Raw genomic sequence first — 17,007 nt, 5'->3', positions numbered from 1 at the left:
TCAGGTGTCCATCACATCAACCTTTCAAAGACATGTTTTACCATTTTCCTTTTATGTAGGGAGGTCAGATATAGAACTGTATCAGTAATAAATTTAGTGGTAGTTAATACAGGTTGTGAAAATAGTTCTTGGACAGTGTCCTGCAAATATATTCATCCAGTTCATACATGGACACTGCCCAATTCCGACTCTTCTCCATTCCAAAGTCAAATTCCAGCTTGCCAGAGTCACCCTTCCTCAGACCGATATTGCTCAGACCTGTCACGACTGTAATCCCTCCTATTAAGGGCGCTCCGGCTCTTTCACATTTTAGTTGATCATGTGCACCTGCCGCCAATCCTGCCCCTCCTTATTTAAAGCGGGTGCTCTTGCTACTCCCAGCTCTGCATTGGAAGACGTGTGTGTTTCTGTCTGTGCTGCAATACACTGGCATCGCATCTATGGTGTATCCCAACTTGCACACATTACTTGGCAGGACAGGCTCTGCTGTAACCCAGAATTGGAAGGAGAAAATGGATGGATGTAAATAGTCCACATACAGTTCAAAGTACTCTGAAGACCAGGAGATTAATCTTCAAACTACAGATTATGACAATGATCAGCTCTGTTATGATACACTAGGAAGCAGAACCATATACAGACATATGATGCTACTTTCCCCACATTTGAAGTCAGTGTCTACAGTCACAGTCAGCTCTTTTGTTATTATTCTGGTTCACTGGGGCAGCGTTGCTAAGTTTGGAACAAGTAAATGTTAATTCCAAGCTAAGGAGTAAAAAGAAGAAACAGTTGTTTTTCTGTCTTATGTTCTGCATGGAATTAACCTTTACTTAATGACAATTGACGGGTTTCCTGTCCAGGGTGTATCCTGCCTTGCACCCATTGCTTGCGGGGGTAGGCTCCAGCTTCCTCGTGACCCTGCAATGGAAGAAGGACTTAGAGAATGGATAACTAGAGTACTAACTAAAGATACTAACTACAGTAACCTTAGGAGCAAGCTGATGTAGCTAGCACTTGCTAACCCAGTTCCCCATTTGAATAGCTAATTTTGAGTTTGAAATTGGAGCATATACTTTTAGGATTGTTGTGTCTTTAAATAGCAAATAGACAATTTGAATTATTTGATTATCAGAGTTATCTCAAATACTTTCTATATTGAAATCATGGTGTCATTGTGTGAAGGACTTTTGTCCAAAAGACCTGTAAGCATTTAAATTGTGTACCAAAAAATCCCAATATATTCTTTTCATTTGTAATTATTTTACAAAAGTACAAACATATCATGGGTACATACAATCTAGTGTGTGTTTCTGGATTTTTCACACTATTGCAGTCATTAAGATATAAGGGAGTCTGTAGAAAGAAAACATCTGGAGTTTCTCCATAATTTTGCATGAAAAACCGCTGCTTAACCACCATCCCCCTTCCATTCGCATTGTAGACAGTGTACTGTACGTTTCACAAGACTTTTGTATAAGAGCGCCACGCTGAGTAAAATTTAGACCCCTGCCTTAAGGCTATGCTTTGGCTGTGAGAGTCAGTATTCCAACAGACCACAATGCATAACTGTTATCCATAGGTTATCCATAGTATTAGCTTCAAAGAGATGAGAAGCATATTTACAAAATGTTTTTTGGTTATGTGATAAAATAAGACCATTATGCGCTTCAAAATTGTGATAAAAATTAAAATGCATTCCTTCTACAGACGTATAATAGTAAAAAAAAAAGATAAAATCACAAATCGTGTTGAAGTTTTATGCTCAAGTTATAGCATTTAAATTTCGAGTCTAGTCCTAAAATAGTAAGAGGGCTTACATCTACTAAACATACATATATAAACTGAATATCTGAAAAATCTGAACGCGTTTTTTTCCCTGTGGATCGAACGTCCTTAATTTATGTATTTTGTATTTTTACGCATTTATTATACATAATTCTTCTTTCATTTAAAAGTTTGCTTTAAGAATCATTGTTGTACCTGAGAGGTCGTAGTTATATTTCTTCAATGACTAAGGGTAATGAAAACAGAATTTATCTGGAGTGCTATAATAGCTTGTGCGTATCTCACACATCTTTCGGTTTTATTTTCAGATACAAACACTTTGTACTATTTTGAAGGAGAGCGCGGTCTTTACAAAGAAACTGGTGTTTGAATTTCAGCCCTCGTTCGTTTTTCTTTTACTTCACAAGACTCCGCCACAGCGGAGCTCTTCATTAACTAAAGCTCCCTTCGCTTCTGTAACTGCGGCTTCTGTGCTGTTAACGGTTCTCTTTCCTAAATGAACAAGAGCTGCAGTGAAAACCCTGCGGATATTCTCGTCACAAAGCTTTTTTTTGTTGTTGTTTTTGGATTACGTGTTTCGTGCGGTTTTATTCGTGCTGAGCCGCTAAAAACGCTGCTAAAACGAAGGGTTGGAGAATGGTGAATTGATCAATAAACCGGAGTCGGAAAAAATACACGGTTTGTGAGAGTGTGGGAAAGAAAAATCTCTTGTGATTTTCAGTCCGTTTCTGTGATCTATCTTGTGAGTTTTTCCATTCAGTCATTTCAGCACCACTAGAAACAGACAGCGACCGCTTAGCTTCCAGGAGATTGGAAAATGTACAATCTGCATTTCACTTGGATTTTACTGGAAATCGGCAGTGAGGAGAGCTAATAACGCATTCAAAAAGGAGCACATACAACTTGTGTTTAGTTTTGCGTTTCACTTTGGGGCATTTAATTTCTTTTTATACTTCGTCGTTCTCAGACACTCTCGGATGCTGCGTGGAAGATACGGGGACCAGGATCAGAGGCGATTTCCATGAGGTTATTGAGAAAGAAAAGAAGAAAAAAATAGCCCGGAAAAACAAACAAGGAATATTGTAACTTGGGTTGGAAGGATTTGTGTGCATACAATAAAAAGGGAAGGGTTTTATTAATACTGCAGCTCCACCTGTTAACTGAACACCAGGTAAGCAGCTGAATTGTGTTTTAGTACTTTGTTTACAGATACCAAATAACAGACATTTTGATTTAATTAATAAAATAAGAGAAAACGTACGAACAAGTGTACACACTGCCCTTACACTGTATATACATATAGAGAAAGAGGGTGTAGTGAACAAAAGTATTTCTTTCATTGAGATTGTGTTTATTTAATGCTTTCGGAACTTTGTGAAATTTGCTGTCGCATTACTTCGGTCTTAGTTTCAGAAATATGTCCAGATCTGAACAGTGAGAATGCTAGAAAAAAAAAATCTCTTGAATTGCCAATCCACCGCGCTCTTTCTTTTTGTATAGAAACACAACGTTAAAGATTATGCTGATGTTAGATTTGTTACACAACATATTAATTTCAACACATTTCAATAAACAATTTGAAAAGGATTCGGAATGCTTGAGGCTCAGAAATGTGCCGTGTACCTTGCCTGTTTAGATGGTGTAGTGGCTTAAGGAAAACTAGAACTGTTAGAACCGGTAAGTAGCTTACTTTATCATTGAAGAATGTGTCCATTAGGCTGCGGGTTGCGAAACTAACTAAAAATGTTTAAAAAAGAAAATATAAACACGAGTTAAGAGTCGGGACGCTGTTTTTCATACCTCCAAATTTACGTAATCGGTTTTTGATAATAAATTACTTATTTATTTAAGACTCACGTTTAAAGGTTCATGTTAAATAAATACCGGAGAGAAACATTCTGCAAGTAGGGATGCTGCAACAGCGGTAAAATGAAATCTTAAGTCTAAATAAAGTCTTTAAATATTAAAAACTTACAGATTTCCTGAAATTCGAGAATTTTTAACTTACAGTATTTAAGATGCCAGACACTTTTGAATATTTAGATAACTCCCAGAAACATTCAATATGGAATGATCTAGATGTTTTTAAAACGTTTGAACCTGTGTATTTTTTTCTAATGATCTTTTTTTGGGAAAAAAAATACTGTAGTTGATGCCGGTTATTGGGGTAAATCATTTTCGCCTTGGTTATTCGTGCAAGTTCTATATCTATATTTTCATTACCATTTCTATTTGTATATTTATATTGTATATTAGTGCACAAATCTTTACAAACTCAGCACTTCTAAAATTCACTGTTAATCTTTCTATCGTTAAACATTAACCACACCAGAGAATTCAATGTGCTATAGCTGTCTTTTCAAAGCAAATCACATAACAAATAGGAAAAGCTCAAAAAGACTGATGGGGTTCTGAGACCTGAAGAGAACCAACCTATGAAGGTTTTAACCTACGGAGTTTTGCTTCATTGTTTGAAATTGTGTTGGTTTACTCCCTGTTTAAACTGGGCAGTTCACAAAATGTCTGGGTCCTGAAGCCTTTACTGAAATAATCAAATGAAGGCAGGAAGATAAGATGATGTCCTGAATTTGGAATTGGATTTAGTCAAAACGTAGATCCACCTGCTGCTCACCCATTGCTTAAGAGTATGCTTTTATTGGGAAGATGAAAAGACAATGACAGACACAACCCCATCATCCAATTATGTTTTTTATTTAGCAGTTAACATGGGGATTAGTATTTTTGATCTGTGGGTGGGTCACAAATGTAGATTTGATCTGTCATGTTCGGCCTTCAGCTGGCCAACCAACCTTTGGGTTTCAGAAACATGAAGAGTTATCAGCTAGCATTTGGTATTGCAGTGTAGGGTTTCTAAATTAGGATTTCCTTAGGCACCCCCTCATTTTTTTTTCTTTTCAGCCTGTCATAGAACAATCCTTCATCCCAGAACTGTCAGACATCCCTTGCTTAAGTCTCAAACAACAACTAAATCTAGTATCATGCGTCTTCCACAATGCCCTAAGGTAAACACATTTCCCTATGATACTGTATGTCTACAGTCCCCACAGATGCTGCAGATGAAAACAAGGCACTAGTATACAATTATTGATACAATAGAATGTGAAGACGTCACAGCTAATGAAAGGATCTCTGATTTTTAAATATGTTCTTATGTAGTACAGTTTCCTATTTAAACCTTTAGCTAGTCCTGACACAAGATACCATCATTTCTTTTGTGTTACTGGCTACCCTACATTTCGGATGTGGGGCAGAGGCAGAGTTGCGCACAGCCTTACTGGCAAACAACATAAAACAATATTTGAGTACTGTGGGGGTATAAAAGCTCCACAGGACTTTAGGAAGTATACCCTTCCAATTTGTTGAAAGAACAAGTACCTGGTCACTAAAAAAGAATATAATTTTCCACTCCTAATTAAAATCCCTTTTCATTGTACATTGTTTTTCTGTAATAGATTTATATATTTAATGTAAGTACACCTCAAAATATTCCAATGAAAGTAACCAATATTAATTAAACACATTTAAGCACATATTATTATAAGGATAAGAGATTATCCTAAAATAGGCATAATGCTAATGAATAATGGCGGTTGTATACTGCCATTATAGTTCAGCACAAATAATATTATAATATACTGTCCAATATTTTTATTGTTTGGGGAGGAAAAACAAATTTTACCATTATAAAATGTATATTTTGTACAGTCGCATGGTAGAATTATTCAACTGTAGTAACTGTAGTGACTGTAGTAATCAAATCATTTTTTGCCTAATATACAAAAGAGGGTAGACTGAGAATGTAAATTTATTACTGTCAATTTCTTAATAGTGATTTTTAAATACATTTGAAAAGATGTGAAATTATCTTATTATAACATAGGCATTTTTTCAAGTAAATCAGAAGTTTTTATCATCTACACACTGTGTTTCTGTTCAAATAACAATATAAAATAGGCAGAAATGCATTATTTAACAAAATATATATTTTAGACAGACATGCCAAACCATTAACCATGAGTTCCAGATGTAAGCATCTGTATGCATGCCGGGGGTTGAAATTATTCATCACAGCAATCTACACTTCTGTAATGCTTAGTTGCTGTCACCCAGCTTTAGACCTTGGCAAATATCATTTAGCAGGTCTACTATGATGCAAATCACGGCATCAGTATACCAGGCCAGCTTCTTAAACACACTTCATGTTTGGATGTACAGTTAATAGCACTCATAAGTCATTAACTTGTCTCAGCTACAGGGGTCAGCATAATGAACAAAGCACTTTGGTTAATGACATGTTATTGCTTTCTTACTTGTATCATTCTATGCTTTACTATTTGTTAAAAATAAATATGAAAAGATATTCTAATAACAGTGTGTTTCAATAATTAAGGTAAAATATCTGTCAGTCCAAAAGGAATTACTCTGATGGGAGGATGAAGGAAGAGGGCTGAGTCCACAGAGCCTCACTATCTGTCTCTGCTTATGTCAGTTGTCATGTAATAATTCAGCATAATTTAGGTTGTGGGGACTATGCTTTGGATGAGGCCTGGATTGTTGTGTCATGGTCATCTGCGTGAACAATATCTCTGGGCCACATGTTGCCAATCCCCCCGCCATACGCAGTTATGGTGTTATTAATGGGACATGATGGATGGTTCCTCTCATAGCCCTGACCCAGGAGTCTGTGATCCACACCTCTTTTGTCCCTTAAAGATGCTCTGTTTAGTTGTGGAGGTGTCAGGTCCGGAAACTTGCCTAAACAGGTTTGGAGACCAGGAGTACTGTGGCTTTATTGATTATACATGTATACAAGTACAAATAAATGAGTGACAATTAGAGTTCATTAACTTACTTATTGAAACACATTGGAGTATATAAAGAAGGTACAGGATACCAAACAGTATACACTTATACAATATACACAAAAAAAATATAATAACTCTAGGAAGAGTTTAAATACGAGTCAGAAGAATAATTCTTGGCTCAGGAGATTCTCACGCATAGACATGATCAGAGAAACAAATCCTTTACTACAGAATACAGACTGAAAAGAGTATATATATATAAAGAGTAAGTATATGAAATCTTAAGAGCTACATATACTGTAGGGTCAACCTGTCACAGCATTTCATACGCAGTATTGAAAACAAAAACACATTGTTTTGCAATTGGAAACTACAGATGCAACCTATAGTTGCACGAGTGGGCATCGCAGTATAACGGACAGCAGCAGATTGTGGCTTTTTTATTTTTTCGAATCATCTGATGAAAGACTGCACTACTTTGTAAAACCACACCTTTGTATAGTTATCTGACAAATCGATACAGTATTACATGTTTATTAACACATTACTGCTTTCCTGAAATCATTGTATAGAAGTAGTAATTAGAAAAAAATATTTTAGATGTTAATTAGAAATATGTATATTATACATAGTGGCTTCATAAATCACATTTAAAAGCAAAAAAGAAAAAAGTTTGAGTGGGGATTTCAAAGACTGTGTCGCATATTGTAAGTTGCATTGTAATAATGGCACTCTGAAAACATTTGTCTATAATAATTAAAGATACTATAGCTTTGGATAAGTTTGCAACTACAGTATGTTGTTCTAGACAAACAGACAAATACGTCTGTGCCCTTTTTTCTTGTCTTGCAATATACAGTATATGCAATTTGAATTAAGGGTGATCACCCTATTTAAATGGATCAGAAAGTGTCTCCTTCATGTGGTTTTTAATTCAGCTCATGAGCCAAATACATGTACAAAAAAACTACATTTCCCAATGTATTACACGTTTAATGAAACACAACTACCACATATTGATCTTCTTTGAGCCGTGAATGGCTAAATTCTGTATGCAGCACTAAGTACTACACTGCAATACACTTTCTTCCAACAACCGTTTTGACATGCATTCTAGATGGCTTCATCTGTAAAAGGACATTGATTTAGAGCAGAGAATAGGAATAAGATTTATTTACACAATGTCTGAATGTAGGTGTTGGAAACAGGCTGCCCAGCTAGGTGTTTAAGGCCCCAAATCCTGAATAACATTTTAGATACATTTAGCTACTAAACTACAAAACAAGCAATATGGGCAAAATGACTTTCGGCTTTGGAACCTTTCTTTTGTCCTTATGGGTGTATGTGCAGTGCCTATAGTAAATCTACACACCCTTTCCTAACAGTCTTTATTTAAACAGTACATTGTAACAAGCTTCTAAGTGAAATACAAAACACTGGAAAAATCTGTAAAGCAATTACATATTAAAAACTAGAAAAATGGGCTGAGTAAGTGTACACACCCCTGAGTTAGTACTTGGTAGAAGCACCTTTTGCTTGAAATACAGCCATAATTATGTTTGGATAGGTCTGTACTAATGTAGCACACCAAAAACTGGCAATGTTCCTTACAGAACTGTTAACGCTCAGCAGGATTGAGATGGGACTGATTATGGACTGCAAACTTCAAATCATTCCAGAGATTTTCAGTTGGATTGAGGTCAGTGTTCTGACTGGGCCACTCAAGGACATTTACCTTTTTGGTCTTTAACAACTCCTCTGTTACTTTGGCTGTGTACTTTGGGTTGTTGTCATGCTGAAAGGTGAGCATCTATCCCAGTTTCAGCTTTCTTGCAGAAGGCAGTAGGATTTCCTTAAGGACTTTTCTGTACTTTGCTCCATTCATTTTCCCTTCTATCCTGACACATTCCCCAGTCCCTTGTGATGAGAAACATCCTAGTAACATGATGCTGCTCCTACAATTTTTCACGGTATGAATGATGTTATTTGGGTGATATGCTGTGCTGAGTTTGCACTAAATGTAATATTTAGGCCAAAAAAAAGTTCTATTTTAGTTTGTCATATCACTTGCTATCAATGTTTTGTTGCAGTTTTTTCAGTAATTTCTTCCTTTTTGCCCTCCTGCCATATAGGCCAGGTCTGTGGAGTGCTTTGGATAGTGTTGTTAAATGTGCACTTTGACCAGTCTTGACATAAAGCCTGTAGCTCTCTCAAAATTGCAGTTGGCCTCTTGGGAAACTCTCTGATCAGTCTCCAACTTGCTTGGCCATCCAGTTTGGATGGATGGCCTGATCTATACAGGGTTTGGTGGTATCAAACACCTTCCATTTCTTAATAATCATCCTGACTGTGCTCCAAGGGATATTTAAGGCCTTTTAAATCTTTTCATTTCCACCTCCTACTCTATGCCTTTCCACAACTTTATCCCAGAAGTCTTTGAATAGCTCTTTGTGCCCATTGTTGACTCTTCACTTTGAGATGCACTACCCAGCCTAAGAGACCTACAGAAACTGATTTTATTCTGAAATAATCAGAATCACTAGTTGAACAAAGGTGGAGGCTAATTGCATGTAGTTTGGAAGATAATTGGTTACATCAGAGCTAATTTACAATTGCTTATACCAAGAGTTATGTGCAATTATTCAACCTGGTTTTCTAGGTTTTCATTTGTAATTACTTTTCCAAATGATTGAGCATTTGTTTTTCACTTGGATGTTCTGTGTTATGATGTTTAAATTAAGGTAACATGAATTCTGATTTAATGTGTCTTGATTTCAGGCAGTCAGGGTAAAATTCCAAATTGTGTTACTTTGGAAAGGGTATGTAGACTTTGGAAAGGGTGTGTAGATCATATCAATCAATAACTTTTTCATGTTTAATTTTTATGAGTAAAGATTTAAAGATTTTTTTCTACCATATTTATATCATGTTTCATGCACCAGAGGACATATGCATAAAACATTTCAATAAAGTTGCAGTTGAGGTCATTATATTTCAAAATTCCATTATTCTGTTAGAAATCCTGGGATTCTAAGCAGCATTTGAATTTAATATGCTTTCTACAGTATATGTTATTTTCAAGACTGACTTTAATAATTTTCATCCTGACGTGTTAAGTTAAATGACTCTAGAGAAAGTCTTGCTCCCTCATATACATGTATTTGCTCATGTAATATTGATCCGAAGTCGTCGCCTTGACATATATTGAAAGATCCAGGCAAATCAGTGTCCACTTCATGCCTGGGAAATTTGTTCTATCCCTTCAGCAATATTTCTTGCATCCAACTCTATCTTAAGCTTCACTATATTCCTTCTTTATTTCCAGGTGATTTCTCTGTTCTCTTTTCTTGTTTTGAATTTTTTAAAAATGTCCTTTTGAAAAATCAGTCAGACCTGACTATAATATTCTATAATAGGTTATAGATGATTGTACAGTTCTGCTAAAATAAGTTGGTTGCTTTGTGCTCTTCCTAGTTTAGTTATATTGGTTCTTAATTGAGTTGGCAAATACAATGCATTACACTACAAAACCACAAAGTGTTTCAGTATTTTCTGATTTGATTTTAAGTCTCTTGCTTTTCATATATATTAACAACTATTACAATGGACTTTAAAGTAGATTTTCAAGGTAATAGTAGACAATAACATTTTTTGCAATTTTGTTCTAATTTCTGTTTCATTCTTTTTCTGGGTGATTATCATAAATACTGTACAGTATACAGATTATCATCATGATGATCATTTCAATAATGACTTATCCAATTCAGGGCCATGAGTGCCTGGAGCCTATCCCAGGAAGCACTGGGCGCAATGTGGAAAACAATCTGGATGGAACACCAGCCCATCGCAGAACAGAATACAAAGATAAAATTTCAAATTAAGCATTGACAAATATTAATCACATTGGACACCTCTTTCTCTTTAAGACTGCTTAAACAATCCATTTCTTGTACAGCAACAAATTGTATCCCCACATCTGACGTACAATCGATATACAGTACCATGGAATCTTACTTCTTTTTATTACAGGACTCTTTGAAAAGTTTACAGTTGAAAATGGTATGGATTTTGATGGTCTCATATACGTTTTAGGCCTAATGTCTTCTAAGGCTTACTTCTTGGACTACTTCTAATTATTCTCATACTGCCTGCCACCTATTGTATAATGTATTACAATACTGTAGGCTATTTATTAATTACTGCACATTTGTTCAACTTAATAAATTACAAGTCAGTAATGAATTAAAATTGACAAAATGCAGTGTGACCGGCTGTCACACCAAGTGTATTTTATAAAAGCTGGCTACATATTGGACTGACACATTTGATAAATGCCTGAATTTTTCCAGCGTTTTAGAGAATTTAAAATTACTGCACATGGTATAATAAATGAAAGAAGTCACAACTAGTAAAACAATTTTAATAACAAGAACAGTATGTAAACGGAACAAGTACATAAAGATTATTGTAATTTCAACATCCTTCGTTTGGGCTGGGCATGAGTTAGATTGTGTATATGTTTGATCACCACATCAAAAAAGTACAATTCTGCTGTGGAATCAGTTCAAATAAATATTTAATACTTCTTTAATACATCTAAGAAATAGACAATATTCTAAATGAGAACGACCCAGGTATTGTCATGAATGACCCGCTAAGCAAATGGGAGGATGGACCCTATGTGGTACCTTAGGGTGCCTGGAGATGAGGAGGAGGTTTCCTGAGAAAACGAGGGCTAGACGAGTGGCAGGGTCGAAGGTGAGTTCCGTGGCTCGTAACTAGTAGGTCGGCGAGAAGGCTTCCATCCAGGAGAGAGCTAGGCAGTAGATGAAGTCAAAGTGGAAGTTCCAAGGTTCGTAATGAGAAAAGAGTTGATTCCAAAAACAAAGGTGAGGTAGGAGCTCTGAAGAACGACCAATACCAGGTGAAGAGCAGAGGGTTAGGAGGGTTTAAGTATTGTGAGATGGTGTTGTTTGGCAGAAGTGCGCGCGGCTGGAGTATAATTAGTGCGAGTGCGCTTCGGAGCGGTGGCTCTGTGGCTAAGGATCTGCGCCTGTGACTGGAAGGTTGCCGGTTCAAATCCCACAGCCGGCAGAGGAATCCTACTCCGTTGGGCCCCTGAGCAAGGCCCTTAACCCTAACTGCTCCAGGGGCGCCGTAAAATGGCAGATCCTGCGCTCTGACCCCAAGCTTCTCTCTCTGTCTGTGTATCTGTGTCTCCATGGAGAAAAGCTGGGGTATGCGAAAAGACGAATTCCTAATGCAAGAAATTGTATAGGGCTAATAAAGAAACATTATCACATTATCAACTTGTAAGAATCTGGTGGGAAGAGTCCGTGACAGGTATTTTATATTCATAGCATAACTGGTCTTAGCATAACAGGCATGTGCCAGTGTTGCCAGACACTATGGAATGAGCCGCTCCACTGTGTCCCAACTGCAGAGAAGGTTTCAGCAGACCAGCAGGACAGATGACCGTCCAAGATCCAGTTGCCCTCGAGTGACCACACCAGAGCAGGACCGACACATCAGACTGGTCCATCTGAGAGATCGTTTCAGATCTGCCACCCGTACTGCTACTGAAACTGCCAGCAGGCACAATGCCCGCAGTGAGGCTCCATGCTGCTCTCACCTCTGCTCAGGCCCTCTGCTCACATCTCCTAGACGTCACACCCGACTGGCTTGGGCCAGACAGAGGCTGTGATGGACTCGTCAGCAGTGGCATCAGGTCCTCTTCATGGATGAGTCACTCTTCAGTCTGTTCCACACAGACGGGAGGTCCAGAGTGTAGAGATGTTGCGTTTCTTTATCCCATCAGTACATATGTTTTTTTTCAACTGAACTGTTTTTGTTCAAAAATATAATAATCATGTTGAAAACGTTTACATGTAAAGCCAAACCTGCAAAGAAGATATGAGCAGTGAAAATTACTGGTTGCATAAAGATTCAGACCCTTAAGTAAGTAATTGGTGAATGCACCTTTGGCTGGAATTATTGCACTCTGGACAGGTCTTTACCAGCTTTGCACAATACAATCAACTTATTTTTACCCATCTATCCTGACAAAATTCCTTTAATTCCAGTAAATATGGGATCAACTGCAATCTATAAGTCTCAACATAAATGTTATATTGGATTCAATGGTTTAGACCACCTCAGTGTGACTTACAGATAAAAGTTACATTATTCTGTAGTCCAGTTAAACTGCTTTATCTTCCACAGAGACCACAAGACTTTTGTATTTGTCTTCAAAACGTTTATTTACATACTTAACATACCTTTTTTTTTGTTGGTTTTATCAGTTTAGAATAAATTGTGATGATTACAGTATAAATAAACCTATTTGAAAAGTTATGACTTTAAACAGTCATAAGACAACAAAATGTGAAATCTTTGTCTGGGGATTAGTCATTTTGTGAGATTATCTGTATTTATTTATTGATGAAAGGTATTATTAGGAAAATTTATTTCACAAGACATAGTATTAAAAAAAATCTATCATATGTTGTTTCATTTAGAATCAGGGAAAAAGTCAGACTAAACACACTGATTAAAGAAAAGAAAAAATAAGGTTGACATTCATTCAGTAATAGGAAAGGCCAGTGAGACCATGGACACAAAATAAACATATCAGAATAGACTTCTTCTTCTGTTCTTTTTCTTACCTTGACACTTTCTTTCCCTCACCAAAAAGTCAGGATTTTCATTGTCTCTCTCACTTCAGGTATTTTTCACAACACTAAATGATTAAAGAGGAAGTTTGGTGCGTTTGTATTTAACTGAGTATCTGTTAGTTTTCTACCTGTCTTATCTCTAATGCAATATTTTATTTCTGTAGGTCTATATGTATGTTATTTTGTATATTACACTATAAGAAATGTACATACCTAATTTACAGGTCCTCTTACCTAAATAATGATGTAATATGTAATCCTTTATCCAGAAAAGCAGCTTTCTTAGGGAGGAGATCTCATAAATCAACTTCTTGTAGTAACCTATAAATTGTGTTCGTGTTCCTCAACATAAAAATATATTTTTTAAGTGCAAGATTAATGTGCGATATTTGTATTATTACTTTCTGAAGCAGATGTTTTATGCAGTACAAAACATTTTCTAAATAATACTTAAAGAGGTATTTTATTCATGTTACATGTGCATAGTTACCAAACAGATGTACTGTTTAAAGCAATAAACCTTTTCCCCTGTGATCAAACTATGGATAAGATTACTGCTCTTGTATACACAGACTAAACTTTTTTGCTGCTATATACAGTATATAGTTTTGTGCTCCTGTATTTGTTCAATTATTGCCTATGGACTTGTATTAAAAAACTAGAAATAAATTAATTCTAATTGAAAATCATTTAAAAAAAAATAATGAGCACAAAGCTCACGTAATCAAGATGAAAGATTAATTTTGCTGAAGCGATTAACTTCCACCAAATGATCCAAAACTATTTCAACCATTAAAAAGAGATTATATTATAGAGTTATGTTTAGATTTCTAATATGATCAATTCTCTTTGTATTTATGTTTATTATTCTGCTGATGCAGTCAGTTATTTGCAGTTTATGGTGTACTGTAATAGTATAAATACATTAATGTTGAGCTCAAATTGACCATAGTTTACCACCAGTTAAAAGATAATTGATTTTGAGCCACTGTATCAGTGGACAATGCCTTCAGGGTTCACATACAGGCATCCTCTCATTTAACTCTATTTTAAGGTCCAATGTCAGTTTCATAATGAACTATGAATAACATTCTGAAATGATTCCTATATAAATTAATACGTAATGAAATGTCATACCCTCAAGAGAGAACCTTAGAGGAACCTAGTAACCCCATCCACCATTATGTTTAAAATATGTAAAGTAGCTCATCGTAAAAACATGTCTAATTGCAAATGCTATCTATATATGTATGTATTATACATGTGTTGATATTTTGATTGTATTTACTAAATACTGATTTGACAGTTTCTCACTTGGTTTCCTCAACATATTGTTTTGTTTTGTCTTACAATTTCCGTTTAAAAGAGCTTAAATTTCCTACAGCAGAGTACTAGATCATTTGACATTCCATGTTTGACATTAGTTATTGCTCTGCAAGCCCAACACTTCTGTTGATTGAGATCCAAATATCCAAATTCATTGCCACAGCTGGATATATTATTAAGGTTATGTAATTAAAATGTTCCTGTATCAGAAGATACACATTTTCTAATCTCCGAATCAACTGGAATTTATTTGTGTTTTTCAATACTTTTAATGAATTAATATGCAGTAACATGCAGTAAAAATACTTTGATATTTACATCTTTGATGTTTGTTTTTCTGTATTTCATAGCCTTCACTTCTCTTTCAATGGTTTAATTTCCTGCTAGTAGAAGTTGCAAATAGAGATTTAGAATTTCCAATCCAGGGGGCTGTTTAATGAAGCAGGTTTAACTAATTCAGGATTTTATCAAAACAGATTTAATTAACTTGATAACAGACTTCAGGTTTACTCTGGTTTTACAAAGCCAAACTCAGATTTCAGTTATCTGGTTAAAGCAAATCAGTTTTATCTGACAAGCAACCAGTCCTTCATCCGCACCAGCAAAAACACAGAAAAGAATGTGTCTTAATCCAGTGACCACAAATTATGGCTTCGTATTAAAAACTATGAAATCTGTTGTAGCTGCTTCAAAAGCCAGAGAAGACAGCTGGCAAAGCATCACCAATAAATTGAATGTGAAAGCTAATGATAAAATCCAAAGAAATATAAGATTAGTACAGGTATTAGCATGACTCATTTGGTAACTGTGGTACAATGCAGGGAGTGCATGGTGAATTTGGGGCAGAGCCTAGGATTAAGGGAGATGCGTTGCCGTGGGAACCACACCTGACATGAATAAGTGAATGAACTGCAGGTGTAGAAGTGGTTTAAAACTAGCTTGAATACTTCCTGGAGAGGTGGAAAGATCCAGTAGGATCTCAGTCTTGCTGTAGATGCTGTGGTGAGAGGACAAATGCGGAGGCTCTGCTGTAAGAGAGTCAGGCTAAATCATGATGGTAGCGGGTGTGAGACACTACCAGTCGGGGCGATGTTAGAAGAGTGTGCCACCGTGTATGAGTGAACAAAGAATGACTAGCCGCTGTAGTAACCCCGCTAGGGGGTGAAGAAGAACAACAATTCAGGAGGGGATTTTGAGAGGAATACTGTAGTCTGCGAGGAAAAGCAAGGGGGGATCCTTTGGTTACATGTGGGCGACCTCCAGTCTCGACTCTTAGAACAAGGTAATGTCCTGGCACTCAGACACACTGGCTGTCACGTGATTGTCCGAGCTGAGTCTGAGACTGTCCCGGAAGGGCACTCTCTGGGCCCTGTGCTGCCTCTTTTATCTGGAGGAACAGTCATTCATTGGTTGAAAGTCTCTCAGGCATTCATGACCCATGTGGGGTTGATTAACTGATCAAGGTGGAAGATGAGTAACAATGCTCTCTGACCTTAGGGTTGTAAACAACTTGGGATGAGACTCTCCCTTGGAATCTCCTAGACAGAAAGGTGCCAGAGATGACCATTTATTAGGATGGCTGGAGATTCTCAGCCCTGGGAGTTGTTCCTTATCAGGAAACTCTATCAGATAAAAAACCTCTTAAATCTGAACCACATGGAATGGCCTCTCTGTGTCCAGCACCACAGAGATAAGGGAGAGATAGACTGGAAGGGGGACAGCAAACTTAATTCCTGTATTATTAATAAGCATTGCCGCTACAGCCCTCTGGGAGATAGTACAGTAATGGCTGGGCACAATGTCAGCTGTGCTGGCAGCTGTGAGTTCACAACCTAAGGGCGTGAGAGTGAGATCCCAGAAAGGTTGTGAGTGTGTTAGAGAGGGACAGTGTGTTGGGTCTTGGCACAGTGTGTAGTGCGGAAAAGACTCATTGATGTAGGTAGTGTGTGTTTATTAGCCCAGCCTAGTGGCGTCGGGAAGAGGATGTCAAGGATGGAGGCAGACCTGGGAGTCCAAGGCACTGGTTGTGTGTGAAACAGTGGCCTAACGGAGTAGGAGCAGGAGGCTTCGTGTTGGTATCTGGGAGCAGGAGGTTCCTAACAGCGAGGACAACAGGATGAACTTGGTGAACCTGAGACTCCGAAGTTAACGGGCCCAGAAGTAACTGAATGTGGAGTCATGTATCCTGTTACCCTGATGAGGGGTTCAGTGTGATCACCACTCTTGGAGGAGAGTGTGTGTAAGATAAAGAAAAGGAACCCAAAAGACCTTATAAAGGGGCGTGACAGGGGAAAATGGGAGCCTGACCACACCCAATGCAGTGTTAATTACCCCCATGGCACTACATAACATAGGAAACTCCCTCGAGGTAACAGCCTTGTAGGCACACACGTTTA

At 37.1% G+C, this 17,007-nt stretch overlaps 1 protein-coding gene across 1 annotated transcript in view; it reads left to right on the top strand.

Moving 5' to 3' along the window:
* The first annotated feature begins 2,065 nt into the window (after positions 1 to 2,065).
* The window catches only part of sntg1 (syntrophin, gamma 1), a 149,475-nt gene continuing 134,533 nt past the window's right edge, over positions 2,066 to 17,007 (top strand). Inside the window, exon 1 of the mRNA XM_088642470.1 lies at positions 2,066 to 2,956. The gene's annotated coding sequence lies outside the window, so the exon portion shown is untranslated. The remainder of the gene's footprint in view (positions 2,957 to 17,007) is intronic.

Source organism: Lepisosteus platostomus, chromosome 8 (genome assembly GCF_059453375.1).
Source record: "Lepisosteus platostomus isolate fLepPlt1 chromosome 8, fLepPlt1.hap1, whole genome shotgun sequence".
Lineage (NCBI taxonomy): Eukaryota > Metazoa > Chordata > Actinopteri > Semionotiformes > Lepisosteidae > Lepisosteus > Lepisosteus platostomus.
The sequence above is the reverse complement of the archived record's forward strand: the minus strand, read 5'-3'. Positions and strand labels throughout refer to the sequence as shown.